This window comes from Rhincodon typus, chromosome 19 (genome assembly GCF_021869965.1).
Source record: "Rhincodon typus isolate 14 chromosome 19, sRhiTyp1.1, whole genome shotgun sequence".
NCBI lineage: Eukaryota > Metazoa > Chordata > Chondrichthyes > Orectolobiformes > Rhincodontidae > Rhincodon > Rhincodon typus.
This window is the reverse complement of record NC_063350.1, coordinates 40,350,581-40,371,933: the sequence shown is the minus strand read 5'-3', so window position 1 is coordinate 40,371,933 and position 21,353 is coordinate 40,350,581. Positions and strand designations below refer to the sequence as shown.

The window sequence follows — 21,353 nt, the reverse complement described above, 5'->3', positions numbered from 1 at the left end:
CAGGGTGACCAGAACTGCACACAGTGCTCCAGAAGAGGCCTCACGAATGTCCTATACAGCTTCAATATGACGTTCCAACTCCTATACTCAAAGGATTGACCAATGAAGGCAAGTATGCTAAATGCCTTCTTAATCACCCTGTCTACCTGTGACACAAATTTCAAAGAAATATGTACCTGAACCCCTTTGTCTCTCTGCTCCACACCTCTACCCAGGGCCCTACCATCAATTGTATGAGTCCTGTCCTTGTTTGTTTTACCAAACCGCAAAACTTATGTGATACCTCACGTTTATCCAAATTAAACTCCGTCTGCCTCTCCTCAGTCCATTGACCCAATTGATCAAGATCTCTTTGTAATCGTAGATAACCTTCTTCACTGTCCACTATAATGCCAATCCACAAACTTACTAACCATGCCTCCTATATTCTCATCCATGTCATTTTATATACAATTAAAAAAGGACCCAGTACAGATTCCTCTGGTCACAGGCCTCCAGTCTGAAAAACAATTCTTCAACACCCTGTGTCCTACTGCCAAACTAATATTGTATCCAATTGGCAAGTTCACCATCAGATCTAACTTTTCTAATAAGTCTAACATGCGGCACCTTGTCAAAAGCTTTACTTAAGTCCATAAAAACAATGTCTGCTGCTCTACCCTTATCAATCTTTTTGGTTGCTTCCTCAAAAAACAAACAAATTTGCAAGACATGATTTCCCTCACACAAAGCGATGCTGACTATCCCTAATCAGTCCTTGCCTCTCCAAATACACGTAAATCCTATACTTCAGAATCACCTCCAACAACTTACCCACCACCGATCTCAGACTCACAGGTCTATAGTTCCAGGCTTCTCCTTACAGCCTTCCATAAATAAAGACACAACATTAACCACCCTCTAGTCCTCCGGCATCTCACCAGTGGTTATAGATGATACAAATATTTTATTTACATTTCCCTTCCTATTTCTCTTTTCTTTCTCTTATCAGTTCAAACTTGTGCAATTCCATTTCCTTTTCCACTTCTCTTTGTTTTCTCTTTCTCCTCTATTGCCAATTCAAGTTACTTTCTTTTCATTTGCCATGTCTCTCGTTCTTGCTTTTTCTTCTTCCTTTCTTTCTAATTCACATATTAAATGTTCTATTTGTCTGCCAATCCAATTTATTTTTTATCATTTGTAACTGAATCTTGGCTAGATGTTGCTGTGATTTCTCTCCTTTTAATTCTAAATCCTGTGTAGTCCTGTTCAGAGTATGATGATCCAAAAGTCAATAGGACATATCTGAGGGGGTGGATTACTGTCATGTTCACTGTTCAAGTAGGAGGTATTAGCAAAGTATTTTGTAGAACCTTAATTTGTCCATGATAGCTTTACTTGGGTTCTTGATGAGACAAAAATTGACACGGTTGTTTTGGTGAAACAAATTAAGGGGATTTACTAAGTAATAAAGCAATGCTCAATAGCCAGCTTAGATGCAGGTCGACACTAGTTCTGGTCCAGTTTGCTTTCTTTTCCTTTTCTTCTCTATTTTCCTTTCTTCTTTGAATATGTACAATTTCTGTTCTGGACTCTTTTGGGAAGCCTTTTTTTTAAATCCCTGTCTAATTCTGGTCTTCATATATCCTACCATATCTGTTGCAAGCAATTGAATAACATTCCCTGATACAACAGGATCAGTACTATATTCGCAATTACATCCTGGACCACAATTAACAAAAGCTGTGGTTACTTGGAGTCTAAATTGTCCTTTGTAACACCTTTTGTGGCAGTGAGAATCAGACATATACGGACAGAATAAACATTTAACTATCTTCATGCCTCTTGCTGTTATCCTTAATGTCTAATCTAATCACTTCAAAAACTTATTCACAATTGTGTGTTTAGAAGGTGCCATATAAGGAACTTTGAATTTCTGCAGTGCATCTTCTAGATGGCATATGTAGCTGCTATTGAGTGTCAATAGTGGAGGGAATCGTCTGCTTGTGCCTGTGGTCCCAATAAAGCGGACTGCTTTATCCTGGATGCTGTCAAGCCTCTAGAGTGCTGTTGGATGCACCCATCCAGCCAAGTGGGGAGTATTCCATCATACTCCTGACTTGTGCCTTGTAGATGGTGGACAGGCTTTAGGAGTCAGGATGTAAGTTACTCACTGCAAGCTATCTGGCCCCAACCTGCTCTTGCAGCTACAGTATTTACATAACTTGTCCTTTGCATTTTCTGCTCTATAGTAACCCCCAGCATATTGATAGTGGCAGATCCAGTGATGGTGATACCATTGAATGGTGGGGTTTAGGTTAACTCTTGTTAGAGGTGGTCATTGCCTGGCACTTGTGTGTCTTTTGTTACTTTCCACTCTTACCTCAGCTTAGCACCTCAAATCTGAACAGGTTGGCTTGGGAAAGGATGTTGCTGTTGCATTACCTTTTTGTCCTTTGGATTGGGAGGATTTTGTGAATAGACTGATTATGGTACCTGTCCAGTACTTTGAGATGTCTGCTATAGCTTTTTCAAGTTCAAACAATAGTGTGGATGACAGTGATCTGGGTAATGACATCCACAGAGATAGAAAGGGACATAGCATACAAACATACGAGTGCACCAACAAATAAAGTCTGGAAAAATTGTAGCCTCTGCCTGAATGCATGCAGCATTCATAACAAAATGATTGAATTGATAGCACAAATAGAAATAAATGACAGTGATTTGATAACAGTTATAGAGACCAGGCTTCAAAGTGACCATGGCTGGAACCTGAATATTCAAGGGTATTTGACTTGTTGAAAGGACATGAAATACAAATATATGGGGTAACTTTTTGCACAAGTGATTTTGTTAATAAATGATAGATTCAGTAAAATAACAAGAAATCACCTCTGGTAACTGCAGCTCGCATCTTGTGAGGGGGATAAGGACAGTGTTCTTCAAGTTTGAAAGAGCTTTAATATCAAGATTGCAATTGACATCATTGTGGAGGCCTGGGATGATGTCAGTAAGGACTGTTTGCATGCAGTTTGGAGGAAGCTTCACCCAGACTTTTTCAAGATTTTAAAGGCTTTCATCAATCTCAAGAATCAAAGATCATTAGAATCGTAGAATCCCTACAGTGTGGAAACAGCCCTTTGGCCCAACAAGTCCACATCGAACCTCAGAGCATGCCACCCAGACCCATCCTCCTATAACCTACCTAATCTACACATCCCTATGGGCAATTTAGCATGGCCGATCCACCTAACCTGCACATCTTTAGACTATGGCAGGAAACCGGAGCAAACCCACGCGGACACGGGGAGTATGTGCAAACTCCACACAGACAGTTGCCCGAGGCTGAAATTGAACCCGGGTCCCTGGTGCTGTGAGGCAACAGTGCTAACCACTGAGCCACCGTGCCACCCCTGCTTGCTTTGCAAGATCAACATTGTGTTGATCTTGCAAAGCAAGTTGGATTTGCAGAAGTGGAGAGTGAGGATATTGAAGAGCTGGTTGAGTCCCACTGTGAAGACCTCATTACAGCTGATCTACAACAACTTGTCGCTGAGGGGGAAGTGGAAGCTGGAGATTGAGAAGATGAAGTCCAGGGTGCATCACCACGAGAGCTTTCCACTTCTGTTTTGTCTTCTATCCTGAGGGAAACTGAGAAGCAGTTGTAACTCTTGCAGGACAATGTTTAAAAAGCAGAACGCAGCAGGGTAGCAGTTAGTGGAATAAAATCATATTTGGCGCCCTATGTACAGCTTCTTCATGAAAAAAGAAAAAAGGCAAAGCAGCAAAAACTGGATGTCCTTTTTAAGCCAACCCCCAAGAAACAGTCAGAATACAATGAACCACAGCCATCCACTTCTGGTTTAAATATTTTTCACCTGAACCCTGCACCTGAAGGTGATCATGATGATGATGATGATGATGACGACGTCCCTCAGACCCTGCATTAACAACAGGGCAACCTCAAAACCTCCTCCCCCATCAAGTTATCTTGAAAGTTTTTTCAAGGTAAGTTGTTAAATTTACTTTTATTTCATTATTAGGTATGAATTAACTATTTATTCAAACTACATTATCCTTTGTGTTGGGATTTTGAGTGATTTTTGAATGAGATTTTCTGGTGGTCAGCCCCTAACACCGCGTTTCCCTTAGGCCCCGTTATTTCTATAGCACGATTATCTGTAACGCAATGTTGCACAGGAATGCAGTGCAACTATCATGTTCTAGCAGAACCGACTATACGTGCACACTAACCAAATAGCCATGTAGCAAAGACTAAGGGAAGAAGTCATCATTTAAGTCAGCCCTTCATTCAGGGGGTTCTGGTCCAGTAAGTGATGGTAATAGTTGGATCTTAGTCCAGGGCTTGGACTCGGTCAGTTGGTGGCTTAGGGTCAGAGAGATCTGTGACACTAAAGTTTAGAGAGTATGCCATTATCAGTCCTGCAGTTCCAGTAGAAAGAGTCAGAAGAGTTGCAGTAGATCAGTCAAGGAGCTGCAAACAGGTCAGCCAGGGATCTGGTCACACATCGGTCAGGACTGACCATACAAGTTAGTAAGAGGTTGGGCAACAGTCAGCCTTGGGGATCATCTGAATGGAAATCAATGGGTATAATCAGGGAATGCTTTCAGGAATTTGGAGAATTCAGAGATTGGAAGTGGCAACCTGAGACGCAGAGGGGGCAAGAATGGTGAAGAGGGAAATTTAGCACATAAAGGCTGAAAGGCAATTACTTATGGGACTTGATAGGATACTGTGGTGGTCAGGTGCAGGGTTGTTGTTGGCAGTCAACACCAGCATGATGATGGGCAAGACTAATGTGCAGTGCCAGGGCTAAGGGAGTATTGATGGGAGTTGCAGATATAATTCCAAGGGATGTGTTGGAACATGTAGAGAATTCGTTCTGATGGTCTGAACAGACAGTGCCAGGAAGAAAGGCACATTGAAGTTGGGGAGGGCCCTTGATTGCCAGGCTGAGCTTGTGACTCACTGTGCCAACTATGAAATGCCAAATGGCATTTTCTGCCATTTTCATGAAAATTGAAAAGGCACGCTGCAAACAGAAAAAAGCTGCAACCACACCCGGAGTGACCATTGTCAGAGTCAGAGGTTCTTTTTCTGTCTGAGGATGCAAATTCTTCTAGTGAGTGACATGAACCCCTTCAAAGAGCAATTACATTAATCAGCCACTTTCACATTACAGGTTGAAGTCATTTTTAATTATAGCATCGTCCATGTGAAATTCATGCAGTATCGACTGTGTGGGGTGCAAATCCTGGCTGCACATATTATTCGTAATTGCAGATTGAAGATAGTAATCTCTGTGAAGCAGAATTAATCACAGGTGACCCAAAAAGTGGCACCAATGGCCACAGTTTACAAAGATAAGGCAAGATATCAAAGTCTGCACAGGACCATGGAACTGAATTCCTCTCACTTTAAACAGTAACTATTTACCAACATGCTCTTTCCTGCAATGATGTCTTTTGTGGGCAGTGCGGGGCTGGGAGGACAAGGTCTCAGTACTCATACAGCACTTAATTTCTATTGTCTCAGTGCAACGTGATGCTGCTACACTCATCAGAATGAGGCCCTGTGTCAAAGTTCCATGTAAAGGCATTCCATGGCTCTCCTGTCAGTGCTCTCATGTTCCATTGTACGGAGTAGAATGCTAAACCGTTATATGTGCATGATGTGAATGCTGACTGTTCACAGTACTAAGGACATGCCTGTTTGTGACTGATAGATCCAGCCACAGCATGGGCTATTACCACTGCAACTGCAGGGCAGCAAAGTCACAGGGAGATGGAGGAGGACCGGATTTGCTGGCGCACCCATGGCTTGCAGAAACCACCACGGGCTGTGGAACAGCCTCCACATGATGTCATCACTGCTGAAGATACAGGAGCCCCAGAGACTATTGTCCTCAGTGTCAGACACTCCTGATGAGTGAGACACAGTGTCCCTGCAATCTGAGGATGTCCCACAATGCTATTATAGATCAAAGCCAGCTGCTGGAGTTGGAACTACAACCTGAAGAGTTTGGTAGAAGCTATCCTGATGTCTGTCAAGGTGACAGCTGTGATGTTTTAAAGCAATAGGTCCCTTGCATAGAGACACTGGGGACCTATGTGGGATCTCACCAAACTCATCCCACAAATGTAACAATGCAGTTACAGATTCCATTTGTGCCAGGTCACACTGCTTTATATAGTTTCTCCCTGACAAGGTTAGTGCTGAAGCGCTGAACTCTCACGTTCCTGGTTCCTTCAAGGTCTGGATGCCTTAAAAGGCTAGTTACTGGGAGACTAGGGATACCGTCTACGACAATGACTGATGACTGAGTTATACAAAGCCCAACTAAGGCAGAGCATCGATAAAATGTCGGCCATTCCTCAACCAGGGCCATGATGGAGTAGACAACAGGGCTTCTGAAGGTGAGGTGCTGATATTTGTGTCAGACTAGGGGGTGACGAGCAGTACGCTCCAGGCAGGGTATACGGCATAATCCTAGCATCCTCTGCACAACTGGAGCAGGCAATGAGGGGATGTGATGGATGCTGAAGAGCTGGGACAGCAGCAGAAGTCTTCTGGAGAAGTAGATGAGAATATTGAGCAGGAAGAACATCACCACCTTTTAGGATGTTACAGTCCTGCAGCATCAGATACAACAAGCCAGATATGACTTAGCTGACATCTGATTCGAGTAGATGAGAGTTGGGCGCAGTGATCAATTTCATTGCTTGAAAGGCAAGCAATCTGTTTCTGTTCTGAGAGGCAATTGGAGATTCTGTTTGTCTGTCTATTGTTTGCTTCCACTGTTGCTGAGTAAAAATGAGTGCTTTCAGTTGCTCGAAGACTTCCTGTATGTCATGGCCCCACATTGAACAATGTTAAGATATGGATCTACATTGGGCATTGAAGAAAGAATAGCACTGTCTGTGCCGATGTATGTATGATGAAGTGGCAGGCATGCCCCCTATGTGCCCTGAAATGCCTTGGTTTGTGATTGCTGGCACACTGTGGGCGTGGGTGAAGGGCAACTTTGGAAATCCAGTGCTTGACCATATGCAGGACTGAGCTCCAAAAAAATGGAACTGGTGTCATGAACTCTAGGAAGTTCCGGCAGTGAAAAATTACTTCTGCCTACAGTGAGTGCACAAATTTGATGAGTAGGGTGGCAAAGAGGTGTGATACATAAGTAATTAGGTGAGTTTGGGATGACAGCACAAAAACGGTTGTGGGTCTTGCAGACGGAATAAGATTCAGCCTGCAGAAACAGTTCTGGTGGAGATAAGATATGATAAGGAAAGAAGTCACTGGTGGCAATGGCTTCTAGGTTCCCTCACAGAAACTGGGCCTGTCAGACTAAATCATACTGTGTTAGTCATGACGTAATGTTGGCTTGTAAGAAAAATACTGCAACAATTGTAGGGCTCATTTTCATTTTTATATAGACTGGACAAATTAAATTGGCAAAAGTAGCCTGGATACCCACATTCATAGAGTGTATTCAAAACAGTTTCTTAAAACATTACATTCGGTGAACAGGTTACTTTAGATTTGATGCTATGTAAACAGTCAAAATTAATTAATGACCTCGTGAAATATCCTGTAGGTGAAGAGTGCTCATAACATGATCGAATTTTGCACTCCTTTTGAGGGTGACAAATTTAAGCATGCAAAGTGTCTTACTCTTGTAATTGCCTTTCACATATGAAGAATGAAGCTCAAATTTGAGAATGGTGCCTGAATCTCAATTCTGAAGGCCTCACCTCCTCATCTTGGCATCCACCGTTTTCACTGGGGGAAATGGGAGTGGGAGATAGTTCAGCAGCATGTTTAAAAGTGCAGTTGCCTTGACTTAGAAGCAATTTGTCACTCAGATTTCTGATATACAGCCTTTATACATTTGAGGAAAAGAACTAAACCTACTGGAAATCTTTAGAAAGGTTAGGTATTCCTTCGGCATTGTGGACAGTGAATGTTCATGCGTTTAACAGATGGATAAGTTTTGTCAGACTCTCAAATTATTTAAATCTCCTGCCCTTTATATTTTGAAAATAAACAGCCTGAACAGATGGAAAAAAAATGTACTTGCAATATCAATATATGATTGTTGATCTAAGCCTGAGTTCTGTTTGACCTCTTCTACAACCAATCATCACAGTGGGGTCCTAAAACTCTCAGTTTGATAATTCCACATACTTATAAAGGAATTAACTGTATTTGAACAAAAGTTATGAATATAAATGCTTGCTTTAAGGGTTTTTAATTTATTGAATGATTTTTTATCAATAAGAGTGTTTCTCAATATTGTGAAGACCAGAATAAATACTTCAAAATTTATTTGATTTAATCATGGATCGTGACACTGTCCATTCTGGTAACTTGGTGAGTGGTCATGAAGAGTGTAAGGACAAATAGTGATGATGGGGTTTATGGATTCAAATGACTTGCCACTATCTTAGCATAAGGGTGCCAAAGGGCAATGAGGATGATCAGATGTTATGATTTGGCACAAGTTGGCATTAATTTGACATAAAAAATTGTATAGGTGTATGGAGCTGAATAGATTTCGTGGCTTGGCTTGATTTTAGATACCAAAAACAAAATAGTCGAATTGCAGCATGATTGAAATTGAGCAAGAGATTAGCTTAAGTGAATGTTGTACCCTTAAGGGGTGAGACAAGGAATTAATAGTGGAAAATGGAGTTTGAACAAGTATTTTGTATTTGTCTTCACAGTAGAAGTAACAGAAACCAGCAAACTGAAACATATACAGATACATCATCCAAAATTTCACTGTCTAAATGCATTTTCAGTTAAACCACTGATAATTCATCTGTTTTGAAGGTGTCCAACACATAAGCAGTGTATAAATATACTGAGGCAGTGGTCAAATGTGATATTGTTGTAGAGCATTACATGAGGCACTCAATGCCTGTGCCTCAAACAAATGCCAGTGTCATTACAGCTGACAAGTAAAGGCCACATACTTATTTTATGCTCCTCCTTACTTTTTGCCATTGGTTTGCACTGAGTGCGGGTACCAAGGGGAACAAAACTTTACAGCGGCCAACTCCAGATTCTCCCAGCAATGTTAAAAACATCTGACTGAATATAAAGCCAGGAGGTGTAGGACTGCATTAAAAATACATGGGTTGCTGTTGCCCACTGGCTCTTCCATTTCTGAATTCTGTCTTATCCTCCTTCCTGCTTAATGTCCCTCCATTTCCCCTTTCTTCTAGCATCTAACTGAGAGTTACAGTGATGTGAACTTAAAATAGTGTCCACTGAGCTGCCGGGCAATACCCAGCAGTCATCTTCAATTTGTCAGTCTGATGTTTGTCTGATTGAGGCCCTTATGTCCAAAGTCCAGGAGAAAACATAATCTCGCCTGGTCAAAGTCCCGAGGTTGCTGGGATTTGAACTTTGGACCTGTTAAATTTTGAGAGGACTTGACAAGGTAGATGCTTAGAGAGTGTTTCCCCTCCTATCTAGACAGTGTTTAAATTAAGGGATCCCTTATTTAAGATGAGGTGAGAAGGAATTTCTTCTCTCAGGGCATTTTAATCTTTGGAATTCCCTGTGACAGATGTTTGTTTGTGTATATTCAAGGCTAAGATTTTGAACAGCTTGAGAGTTAAGGGATACAGGGGATAAAGTATAAATGTGGTCAAGGCCACAGTCAAGTCAGCCATGATCTTATTGAATGTTGGAGCCAACCCAGTATACAATATGGCTTCTATTTCTTACGACCTTATTTATGGGCTTAGCTCAGCACTGACTAACTTTTACAAGACACTTTGAGAAACGCTTTGCTTCCTTCAGTCCATGCATCTCTTAAATTAAAAGAATCCAGCCAGACACATTTTCGTGCACATTCATACAAGTAAATATAAAATGATAGAATGATGTAGAAATCCTTGAGCTGTAATCTGCTACCACCAGAGTTTTGCCCATTAGCACTTTCCAGTGCCGAGCCCATCAAAGAATGCAGCTTGTAAGAAAAATTTGGAGATTGAAATGGATGGATTTCAACATCAATATGGATGGATGGGCTGAGGTAACTTAACAACCTTTCTCATTTGTCGCTGTCTTGTGATCTCTTTTAGATAATTTTCTGTCACTCAATCCAGTGCAAACAAGGTTACTGTTAATTTGCAGTTACCAGATGGAGAGCCATAAAACTTCGGTTTATGCTGTCAGTGGACCAGTGTTAAATATGCTTATATAACTGTTTTTTTCCACTATTTAAACAGAGGAGTTAATCTATTTAAACTGTCAATGTAATATCGATAAAATAAGGAACAAATAATTATAATGTCCCTGATACTGTCATCAATAGTACTTCATCGGTTACAGTTTTTGTGTAAAGCAAGAAAGAAACAGAGAATTCAGGCCTGGAATACTAAATTCTCCAGTTAGGAAATGGATTTGGCTCCAGATCCAGATTTTTGGCAATCATTAGCTGACTATCTGTTAAAAGCCAGACAGGAAGTACTAGCTCAGACCTATCTATCACAATCACATTGACAGTCTTCAGGCAGGCATAACCAAACAATGATGCATGTCTTCAACGCAACCCTGACCAATCAATGAACATTATGTTTGAACTTGACATAAGTAAACCACCTCTTACAAAAAAAATGTAAATAATTTAGGAACTTTTCTTCAGAAATTTTCTCCTTTTTAGGTTTGTGAGTTTATTTTCAGTTCTCATTGCTCTTGTGATTAGTTCAAATGAGTTCCAAAAAGGATATCCGTTTAAAGACATTTTTAATCATAATGTATTGTCCAGATACACAGGGATCAAGAATGATACATTACAATTTATCAAAAGCCAAGCAGCATATTAGCATCAAAGCTTGCAAAAACCTGAAACCTTGAATAGCTATTTAATGCAACTGTGTTTTGAAAGTTGAAGAGAGAAATGTAAACCTGAGAAAGATAAAGCATCCCTCCTAGATGGGTGGCATTTGCAGAATGTGCCAAAAACAATGAACTTTCATGCAAATGGCATCTGTTGCTGCATTCACATGATTATCTGCATGCAAAATATCAAACAAGAGTTATGTATGGTGTAGATGTTGTCAATTAAAAGTCATGTTAAAGGTGATGTTTGTGGCCTTTCTGCCAGACAAGTGAGTATTTGTTAATCAATGGCTTTTTCTCATTCTTTCCCATGGTGGTCCAACCATTAGAAAAACTTCCCTATTTTCATTTGCATTAGAATCAGGTAGTTTTTATAATGGACTGCCAATCAGCAAACCACCTTTATACGCAGCAGCAAGCTAAACATCAGATCTCCAGTCGGAGGTGACTGCTTGTCACCATAAGTAAACTGTTCCTTCATTTCATAAGGCAAAAAATCATAAAGGCCAGTTTAGGTCAGTCTGAAAAATTACTATTGTATTAATTCTATGGTAATTTGCTTACACTCTGTTTAATTAACAACAGAAAAGGTGAATTTGCTGCAGTTAAACCAAAAATAAAGTAAATGATTATTCTGGTATAAGTATGAGCAGAAAAGGGATAGTAACACTGCAAATTTCATGAAAACTACCATAGTGCACACACTTGAAAGTTCTGATTTATTGTTAAAAATGTAATGATTTTTTTTTAGCATCCTCATATAAATTTACAGCCTAAAAAGAGGCTAGTTGGTTTATTGTACTTGTCTCAGATTTACGAAACAGCTACCTACTTCCCAGTCAAGTATTTACCCATTTTCCTGTTTAAAAATTTTTCAGTTTTTACTTCCACCATTATCTCCCCTGCTACATTTCAGCACCTGATCACCACCATCTGCATGTGAAATGTTCATCCAACCTGTTCCTTCAAAGATAGCTTCTATGGGGAAATTTAAACTCAGAAGTTGAAATTTATAAGACGGGTTCTCTCTCTTCCACATAAAAAAAATTAAGAATTTATTTGTAAAATAATTATTATGGCAAATAAGAACCTAGGATTATAAAAGGACCAGTCACCTCACATCACTGTCAAGGCTTTTTTTTAAATCAGGTAGCACTTTGATATATTTTAAGAATATCATGTTGTTTCACTTTATCAGTATGGAGTATTGGAACAGTACAGTCATTTTCATTAATTTGGGTAGAAGGAAAGTTTATTTTCTTATAGTTATTATTGACTTCTACGGAACAACTCTAAAATGTTTCTTTCTTTTTCCTGATAGATGTTGGATCTGTACTTTTGTTTCATGCTCTTTAAAAATTATCTAAGACAATTTTAGATTTTTGTGGGAAATAATTGAAGAAATTTAGGTGCAATGTAGAAGAGGTCTAACATTCATAAAAGGTGGCAGCAGCATTTTGAAAAGCTGTTTCTATCTGCTAGAAAAAAAAGTCATGACAAGAAATTTTAATCCACACATGCTCATCAAACTGTAACACGGCCAGATTTTTCTGTAGAAATAATGGTTAAGCAATTGGCACTCACTTATTACTGTGTAAATCAGACAGCAACTTGTGTGATCACACATGTGCAATTCACCGTGGACATGAGGCAATTGCTGTCTGAGTAGCTCTGCTTCTCCAGATGTCGTGTAGGAATGTTAGCAACTAGGAGACCTAGCATTCACATACATGGAGTGATGTGAAGGTACTTTATGTGCATGATTGATACCCATTAAACTCACCAGAAAAAAAAAAACAGGAATTGTCTGTTCCAGTATGAGTCATTTTTTTTGTGATAGAATGATATTTAACAACCATTGCCAAACAATCTCACTGGTGCTGAAAATGAGTTTTTACAAGGTTCGATTTCCATTCCTTAAGATTTTAATTAGAAATGAACTATGTTTCTAAGAATTTATTTCTGTTTCTTTTGTTTCTCTTATTCCCATTATCATTTTCCACCCGATCTGAAACGTTAACTGTTTTTTTCCTTCACAGATGCTGCCAGACCTGTTGAGCTTTTCCAGCAACTTTGTTTTTGTTCATCATTTTCCTCTTATTTGTTTCCATCCTGCACCTGATTTAAAGACATCTTATTGCTATTAACAGGATTTAGGTGAGACCATATCTGAAGTACTATGTAAATGTTTTGTGGCTGGATTTTTGCTGCAGGAGCAGAAAACATAAATTCATTCTGATTCCAGATTTTAGAACAGTAACTGCTTAGGATTTTCAAAGATTTGACTCCTTATTTGACACAGAAACATGTTATCTGCCCCATTCAGGGCAGTGTGCAGGCTCTCAAAGCTAAGGGCCAATCAGTTTGAGGGAAGGTGAGGAGCAAGCTGCAATACAGGGTAAGTAACTGAGGGGATGCTTCAACTTGGATGTGCACTCTCCTCAACCTTATTATAGCTTAAAGTTTAAAAAACAAACAGAAAAAGTAACCCCTCTGCAAAGGGGGTTGCCTGCCTGCAAAGTTGCCCCCTCCACCATCCCCTCTTGGCTACTGGGTGCCTACCTTCAGCTAATTAAATGCCTGCATCATGCTGTTGGGAGAGAGATACCCCAGTCGGCCTTCTTTCACTCTGGCTCACAAGATTCTTAATGAGCCTTAATGGCTCCCTGTCAGATGGATATGTAGCCCTGAATCCACCTTTTCAAAATGACCAGCATTCTGAACAGGGTCAGGCCCCATTTGCCCCTGTGCCAACCGGAGCAAGACCCGAGAATTCAGCCCCTGATCCTTGTACCTGATGAAGGATATCTGTTCACTAAAGGGAATGCAACAAATGTTCATTCGATTGACTTATTGGATTAGAGAGTTGTCCTAGGAGGATCAATTGAAGATTGAGAGGTGATATCATTGAAACATGTAGTAATCTAACATTCTGAGAGGCCTTGACAAGATTGATGCTTTCTCCCCTCAGAGCAAAACTTGATGGGTTGTTTGGACCACCTCTCCTATTATCTATGTTCTTGACTTTGAATTAAATTTTGTAACTTACATTACCTGATTTAGGTTCTGATGCTCATTAGCACTTCTTCAGTTTGTTTGATTAGGGAGATACACAGTTCACGCATATCCTATATCTCCTCCTACATCTCCTGTGGTGGATACCATGCCATCCTTGTCTTCTAATTACACTGAAGTGCGGTGCAATAAACATTAGAAGTCTGTGGTCAAGTGTAAATATAGTGAACAGTTGGCAGCATGTAGAACAAGCTCCTGTCTAGGATATTCCTCCCTAAACTGGGAAATATTATAAATGAACAATATATTTATCTGGAGTTTAGTGATGTTTTTCACTCCTTGAATAATTGCAGATTGGAAAAATAGCAACCTACACCAAAAAGCATAAGACCCTAATCCGGTTTGACAGGTGACACAATTAATGACAGAATCAGAGGTTCTCAAGCTATTTCTAAATTAAAGTATTTAGTTCATTGCTTGAAATGGAATAGCCTTTTCTTTAATGTCGTTATTCTTTTTGAAAAACCTTACTTTTTAAAGGTTTATCTTTTTTTCCCATTGACCCATTAATGGCATAAACTATTCCCGAACAAACCTCTGTCAGTGCTCGGACCTTAAATATTTTCAAACAATATTTTTACCCTGGCAAATGCTAAGACTAATTCTCTGCTTTAGTGTAATATCAAAGCTGTAAAATATATTAGTGCTAGTTGAGTACAAAGTGCAGCTTCAGTGATCTGCTTGGTGTAGTGTACCTATAAATTCTCTTAACTTATTTTTAACTTGTTCCAAACCTTTCTGCATTAGAATGCAGAATAGAAGTGTTTCCATTATGAGAACCTTAACACTTTCACAACCCTGTACTCAAAATGGAAAATTTGCTCTTGCAATAGGTAGCACTATAATTCAGTTTTAAATTCTCTTGCATAATAACTCAATGAGTTTAGCAGATCAAGTAGTTTCCAAATTCATTTTCTGGCTTGTGATGAGTTGGTTAATCTTCTGAGCTATGGCATAACATTGTTTTGTTCATGCCCTTTTGCTGGGAAATACACATCCAGGCAATGGTCCTGCATTTGATAGTGATCCAATAACCCCTGCTAAAAGAATGAGGGGCACCATCAGGTGGTGCGCTGTTCGCTGCGTGCCTGATGACCTCACTGCCAAGGCTGACAGAAGAACATTGGTCATTTAGAGGAGGATTGTACCTGTGGAACCATTTCCAACAAATAGTTGATGGGAGTGCAGGGCAAAGAAGAAATTATTCAGAGACAGAAAAAGAAAATTCTATTTCTGATAATTGAGAAATGGCATATTCTAGCATCTAGAAGTGCCTTTGAAAATCAGTGTTCCTGTAGAAACTGTTTCAGCTGGTTGCTCTTCAAAAATGTAAGCATGCTGAACTCTCTGGATTGTCACAGGGTTATTAACTGTACTGATGGTCTTGCCATGTGAACAGGGCTCAGCTAAATGTGTGTTTGATTTGCAAATAGTTTTTTTTTGCCTGTTATTCAGTTCCTACCTCCTGTGCAGTCTTAACAGTCTGGATACTTTCGTGTCATTGATAGCTCAGCTCAGTTTAGGTTACACAACAAACATATCCTCATGACTTTATAATAAAAGGTCTTTTTCATAAAATACATGGATTATTAGGTTATGTCAATCTGGGTATGTTATACTGTTATAAACAAGTGAAGATGGGTGAATGGTTTCCCTTTCTTTAAGTCCCCTCATCGTCAATTGTGATCTTTTTTGTAATTTTGAGCATGTAGATATATCTGTTCCCAGCTATTCTGTTGCTTGTTGCTGACTTTCTCCAGGTCTTCCAATTTCTCTAGCTGAACTTTTCTGTTTTGAGGGGTATTTTTTGCTATCAGCCAAACTGATCCCAAATGAGCTATCTATCCCTGGCATTGGGAATTTGGGACTGCCTCCACTATTATCAAACGGACAACAAATCCAAATCTAGGTAAGCGTTAAGCAGTAGCGCCTCTATATTCTTCGCCATGGACTCTTATCAAGGTAGAATTTCTAAATGCTCCTTATGAGCAACATCTGTGAGCACCCAGTATCTTGGAGAAGGCTGATCCATTTCTCTCTTGCTATTCAAAACAGCCAGAGGTCACCATTCGTTTTGACATGAACTCCCAACAGCTCTCGTGGTTGGCAGTCATGTCTGAGTGTACATTGACAACCTTGAATGTTACAGATACCAGTCTTGCAGCATGTGTTTCTGGGATAATGGCAAAACTAATGATCTCCCTTTATATGGACTGGCTTCCCACAGTGGAGCTTGGGACTGTTTCTCATCTATCTCCTAATGCATAGCAAGAGTTTCTGCTCGTATCCAAAAAGGAAAAGTGTAAGTGAAGTAAATGTGGGTCATCGAAAGGGGAGTTAACATTAAGAAGTGGTGGATGGAATGAATAAATTCTATCTCTGCCTTCATTGAAGAGAATGCAAAAGTTCTGAATAATACTTGTAAATCAGGAAATGAGGAACTTTGTTTTATTCATTCATGGAATATGGGCATTGCTGTCTAGGTCAGTATTTGTTGCCCATCCTAATTGCCCAGAGGACAGTTAAGAGTCAGCTACGTTGCTTTGGGCATGGAGTCATATGTAGGCCAGACCAGGTAAGGATGGCAGATTTCCTTCCCTAAAGGAATATGTAGATAGGCAGAATATGATGAGTAGGGTCCCACAGGTCTGTTCTGGGCCCTCAACTTGTTATAATTTGTATCAATGACTTAATAATGGCATGGTAGCTAACATTGCAGATGACACAATAATATGTTGGAAAATATGTTGTAAAAATGTTGCAACAATGATGCAGACCAATAGATATAGGTTAAGTGAGTGGTCAAGAAAACTGGCAGAATGAGTATAATTTGAAGTTGTCCACTTTGGAATGAAGAATTAAAAAGAGTATTATTTAAAAAGTGAATTACTGAAGAATTCCGAAGCACAGGGTATTCTAGTGCATGAATCACAAAACATTAATATCTAGGTACAGTAAGTAATTAGGAAAGCTAATGGAATACTATTCTTTATTGCAAGAAAAATTGAACAAAAAAGGATGTTATGATTGAATTGTACAGGGCATTGATGAGACTGCATCTCAGCTTTGGTCTCCATTTTTAAGAAAAAGTGTTATTGTGTTGGAAGCAATTCAGAGAAGGTTTACTAGATGCAAATGTGGAATGAGCAGGTTGTCTTATAAGAGAAAGGCTGGGTTTATTTTTACGAGTTTAGAAGAGCATGGAATGACACGATTGAAGTGTATAAGTTCCTATATGACTAAGGGATAGTTACCTTGCTCTTATGTCTCCATTAGTGACAGTTTCCAGACCCCAGCTTTCCTAAATTTATGGATCTATTTGATAACTCATTGTCATTTGCCAGAATTGGTGCCTTTCTGAGCCCTGCTACCTTCTTTCTGCTACATGCATCTGGGCTGGAAGAGGTATTGAGGTTTGAACTGTAGGAGAATGATATCCTCAGTTTTAATTGCACATGCCTACTGGTCAAAATCATGCTGCTTAAACTATTCAAATTTCAAGAATGCCTGGCCAGGCCTTTTCTTGATGAAAATCAGAATTTTTGCCTGCGTGCCTCTGACTCCAGCAGGCACACACGAAAAGTATCTTCTTTTGCTGCTTCGTTATTGTTTAAAAACTATTCTAAATTGGTTCACAGAAGGGAGATAAGAAAAGGAGTAGTGAGTTGAAAAATAATCTAAGAACAATTGATGACTTTTTTGCTCTGTGATTGCACTAGAATTACAATACAGATGTCTATTTTAAGTGGCTGAAGCCTCTCTAAAATAGTGAACAGAGGAATATTATATTCCACTGAAAATATTACTAAATGTAACTTGCAGCATTTAAAGCTTAGACCAATTAAATTCCTTTCTATTTTAAATTTTAACAGTCAAGTCATCTATACTTGACGCAGGATCACAAAATGCCTTGATGCGATATGGCAATCTTAAGACATACTGTAAAATTAATGGCTTGAAAAATGTAGAGGTTATGTCAAGATACCCTGCCAGAGCAAGTGGCTGAATGCGAATGTTTCTTCATGTCAGGATGTGCTATAATTAGCCAGTAATAAATAACTGTAAGGGCTTTGGAGTAGATTTGTAGCTTGGGTTGTGGTTGGTTGGCTCGCCGAGCTGGTTCGGTGTTGTTCCGCAGACGTTTCATGTAACCCAGCAGGGTAATCATCAGCGCAGCCTCCGATGAAGCGCCGTTGTGTTTTCCCGCCTGGTTTTTAAACTCTGGAGCCGTTGAGCTGGATTACCTCACTTCCGGTTTTTCTTCGCAATGTACTGTATATGGGGTCGAGTTCTATATGTTGATGGCTTTCTTTGTGGAGTACCAAGTTTCTAGGAATTCCCGTGCCTGTCTTTGCTTTGCTTGTCCCAGGATCTTGGTGTTGTCCCAGACGAATTGGTGGTTCTCCTTATCCACGAACCACCAATTCATCTGGGACAACACCAAGATCCTGGGACAAGCAAAGCAAAGACAGGCACGGGAATTCCTAGAAACTTGGTACTCCACAAAGAAAGCCATCAACATATAGAACTCGACCCCATATACAGTACATTGCGAAGAAAAACCGGAAGTGAGGTAATCCAGCTCAACGGCTCCAGAGTTTAAAAACCAGGCGGGAAAACACAACGGTGCTTCATCGGAGGCTGCGCTGATGATGTAACCCAGCAGGGTAATGAAACGTCTGCTGAACAACAACGAACCAGTTCGGCGAGTCAACCAACCTCAAAATAAAGATCTGTGTTTGGAGGTGAGGTATGGAGTACAGTGGCAGGGTTAAAGGTAATGATAGATAACCACGCCAGAGATTCCAAGTCAAATGCTAACGTTGTTGATGTGGGAAATTTCCAGAACATGTGTCTAGCACAAACATTTGAAACACATAACAAAGAAAGAAAGAACTTGCATTTATGTGGTCCTTCTCACAACTTCAGGACAGCCCAAATTATTTGGCTGCCAATGAAGTACTTTTTGCAGCACTGCCTTTGTTATGCTATAGAGAACCACAAGCAGTCCACGTTGAGCTTAATGGTCATTTTTACTGTTATCATTTACCTTTAACATTCTGGTTAATCATGACTTCCCTTGAAGTGGAAAAAAAATCTATTAATTCCAAAGACCAGCGGAAGAGAGGGGAAGAAAAGCATCCTCTGAAAGAGTGCAACTCAGATACAATCAGACAGTTATGCAATAGCAAAGAATGTGCAGTGCTATAAATAGCACTAGTCCTGAACTGGCAAGTATTTTATGATTATTTCAGAGTAATTGGCATTCACAAAAAAAAACTTCTCTTTATTTAAGGGAATCTGCAATAGTAAACACTAATGATTTGATTTTTGTTAAGCAAAGGTAACAGCATCTAATCCCCACAAAGCATGTGCTGTAGACGTAAAGGTTGGCTCAGTTTAAATGTGATACAACTGCAAAAATGGTGGCATACATCAAAGTTCTTGGAACAGCTACTTTCATGAAATACACCTGATCAAAAATAAGACAAGGATGCATATTCAGTATCTCAAAGCAGCTTGTATAAAATTACAGTATCTTTATGGATGAAAGATTTATTTGATCATGTCTGCAATTTGCTCATGCTAATCTTATCGATGGTTCGGCCATTAATTAGTATTTGCAACAGCTACTCTGTCAATAAAAACCCAGATTGTTAAAAAAATTCCTTTAAGCTGAAAGAGAGAAGATTAAGTGCAGAAAAGATTTTTGAATTTGCTTGACAGAATATGTGGTTTTAAAAGAAAAGTGAAATTATATAGAAAAAGAATTGAATGAATGTTTTAAAAAAGGCAGAGAGTAACAGAAAAAGGTGAGAAGCAGATAATTGAGCAAGCAAAATATTAGAAAGGCAAAATATGGCAGATATTGGATATAAATATGCTCACTTGTATTTTTTTTTAATATTGTCATTTAGGATTTATTATAGGAAATTTAATAATGGTTAAGGGCTGTTACGGAATGAGCTATTTCTAACGTTTGGATATTCTAACATAATAGAGTATGAACGGAAAAGTAAAGATAATTAAAACTTCGAGAATATTAGATTACTTTCATGCCAAACAACAGAAGCAGAATGTAAAAGAAAGGCTAAGTGATCCCACAACTAACAGGTCAAATCTAAACTCTACAGTACTGCGAATTAAACAATTGATTGACAATTAAACAACTGACAGGAAGTAGAGACATAAATGTCCCCCGTCTAAATGATGGAGAACCTAGTACATTGATGCATAATACACGGCTGAAGCATTTGCAAGTATCTTCAGCTAGAAGGGTCAAGTGGACAATGAATCTCAGCTTTCTCCCTAGTTCCCCTGCATCACCAATCTTGGCCAGTTTTGAGCCAAGTCGATTCACTGCACATAGCTGACACACTGGATACTTCAAAAATTAAAGACCCTGGCACCATTCTGACAAATGTACTGAAGATTTGTGTTCTAGAACAAGCTTTGCCCCTAACCAAGCTGTTCTAGTACGGTTACAACACTAGCATCTACCCGATCATGTGGAAATTAGCCCAGTTACGTCCTGCACAGAACAATTTGGACAAATCTAAGGTGGCCAGTTACTGCCATATAAGTCTAGTCTCAGTCATCAGCAGGGTGATGTAAGAGGTTCTGACAGAGCTATTAAGTGACACCTGCATAGGAATAAGCTGCTTACTGATGTTCGATTGGTTCTGCCAGGGCCACTTAGCTCCTGACCTTATTACAGCCTTGGTCCAAACAAGGGTAAGAGAACAGAACTTCAGAGGTGAGGTGGAAGTAACTGTCTTTGACACCAGGGCAAAATTTGAACAACTATAGCACCAGAGAGGATTTGCAAATTTTGTTAAAAAATGAAATTGGGGAAAAGTCTCCACTAACTGGAGTTATATTTGGTACAAAGGAAGATGGTTGTTGTTGTTAGAAGTCAATCATCTCAGTCCCAGGGCATCTTTGAAGGAGCTCCTTGGGGTAATGTCCTAGGCCTAACCATCTTAAGCCGCTTCATCAATTACCTTCCTGCCATTATAAGGTCAGAAGTGGGAATCTTTGCTGAGGATTGCATAATGTTCAGTAACATTTGCAACTGCTTAGGTATTGAAATCCATGATAATATGTAGGTTTGGGCTGACAAGTGGCAAATAGCATTCATGCCACACAAGAGAGAATCCAGTCATTGCCTCTTGATGGTTAATGGCATTACACTGACTAAATCACCCACTGTTAACTTCCTGGGGGTTTCCATTGACCAGAAACTGAACTGGACCAACACATATATACTGTGGCTGCAAAAACAGGTTAGGGGCTGGGAATTATGTAGAGTAACTGACAACTTGTCACCGTTATGCCCGCCCACCATATACAACGCATAAGTTAGGAAAATTCTCAACAACATTCATTATCCCAATGGGGACCCTGCAGCCATCCG

General features: G+C 39.6%; 1 protein-coding gene across 4 annotated transcripts in view; it reads left to right on the top strand.

Annotated features, from left to right (window-relative positions):
* Positions 1 to 21,353, top strand: part of LOC109917435 (teashirt homolog 2) — a 504,362-nt gene that overhangs the window by 205,168 nt on the left and 277,841 nt on the right. Inside the window, exon 1 of one of the 4 annotated variants that reach the window (XM_048608625.1) lies at positions 12,920 to 13,018. The exons of the other annotated variants lie outside the window; for them this stretch is intronic. The gene's annotated coding sequence lies outside the window, so the exon portion shown is untranslated. Of the gene's footprint in view, positions 1 to 12,919; positions 13,019 to 21,353 lie in introns of those variants that run through there. 4 annotated transcript variants of the gene reach the window in all.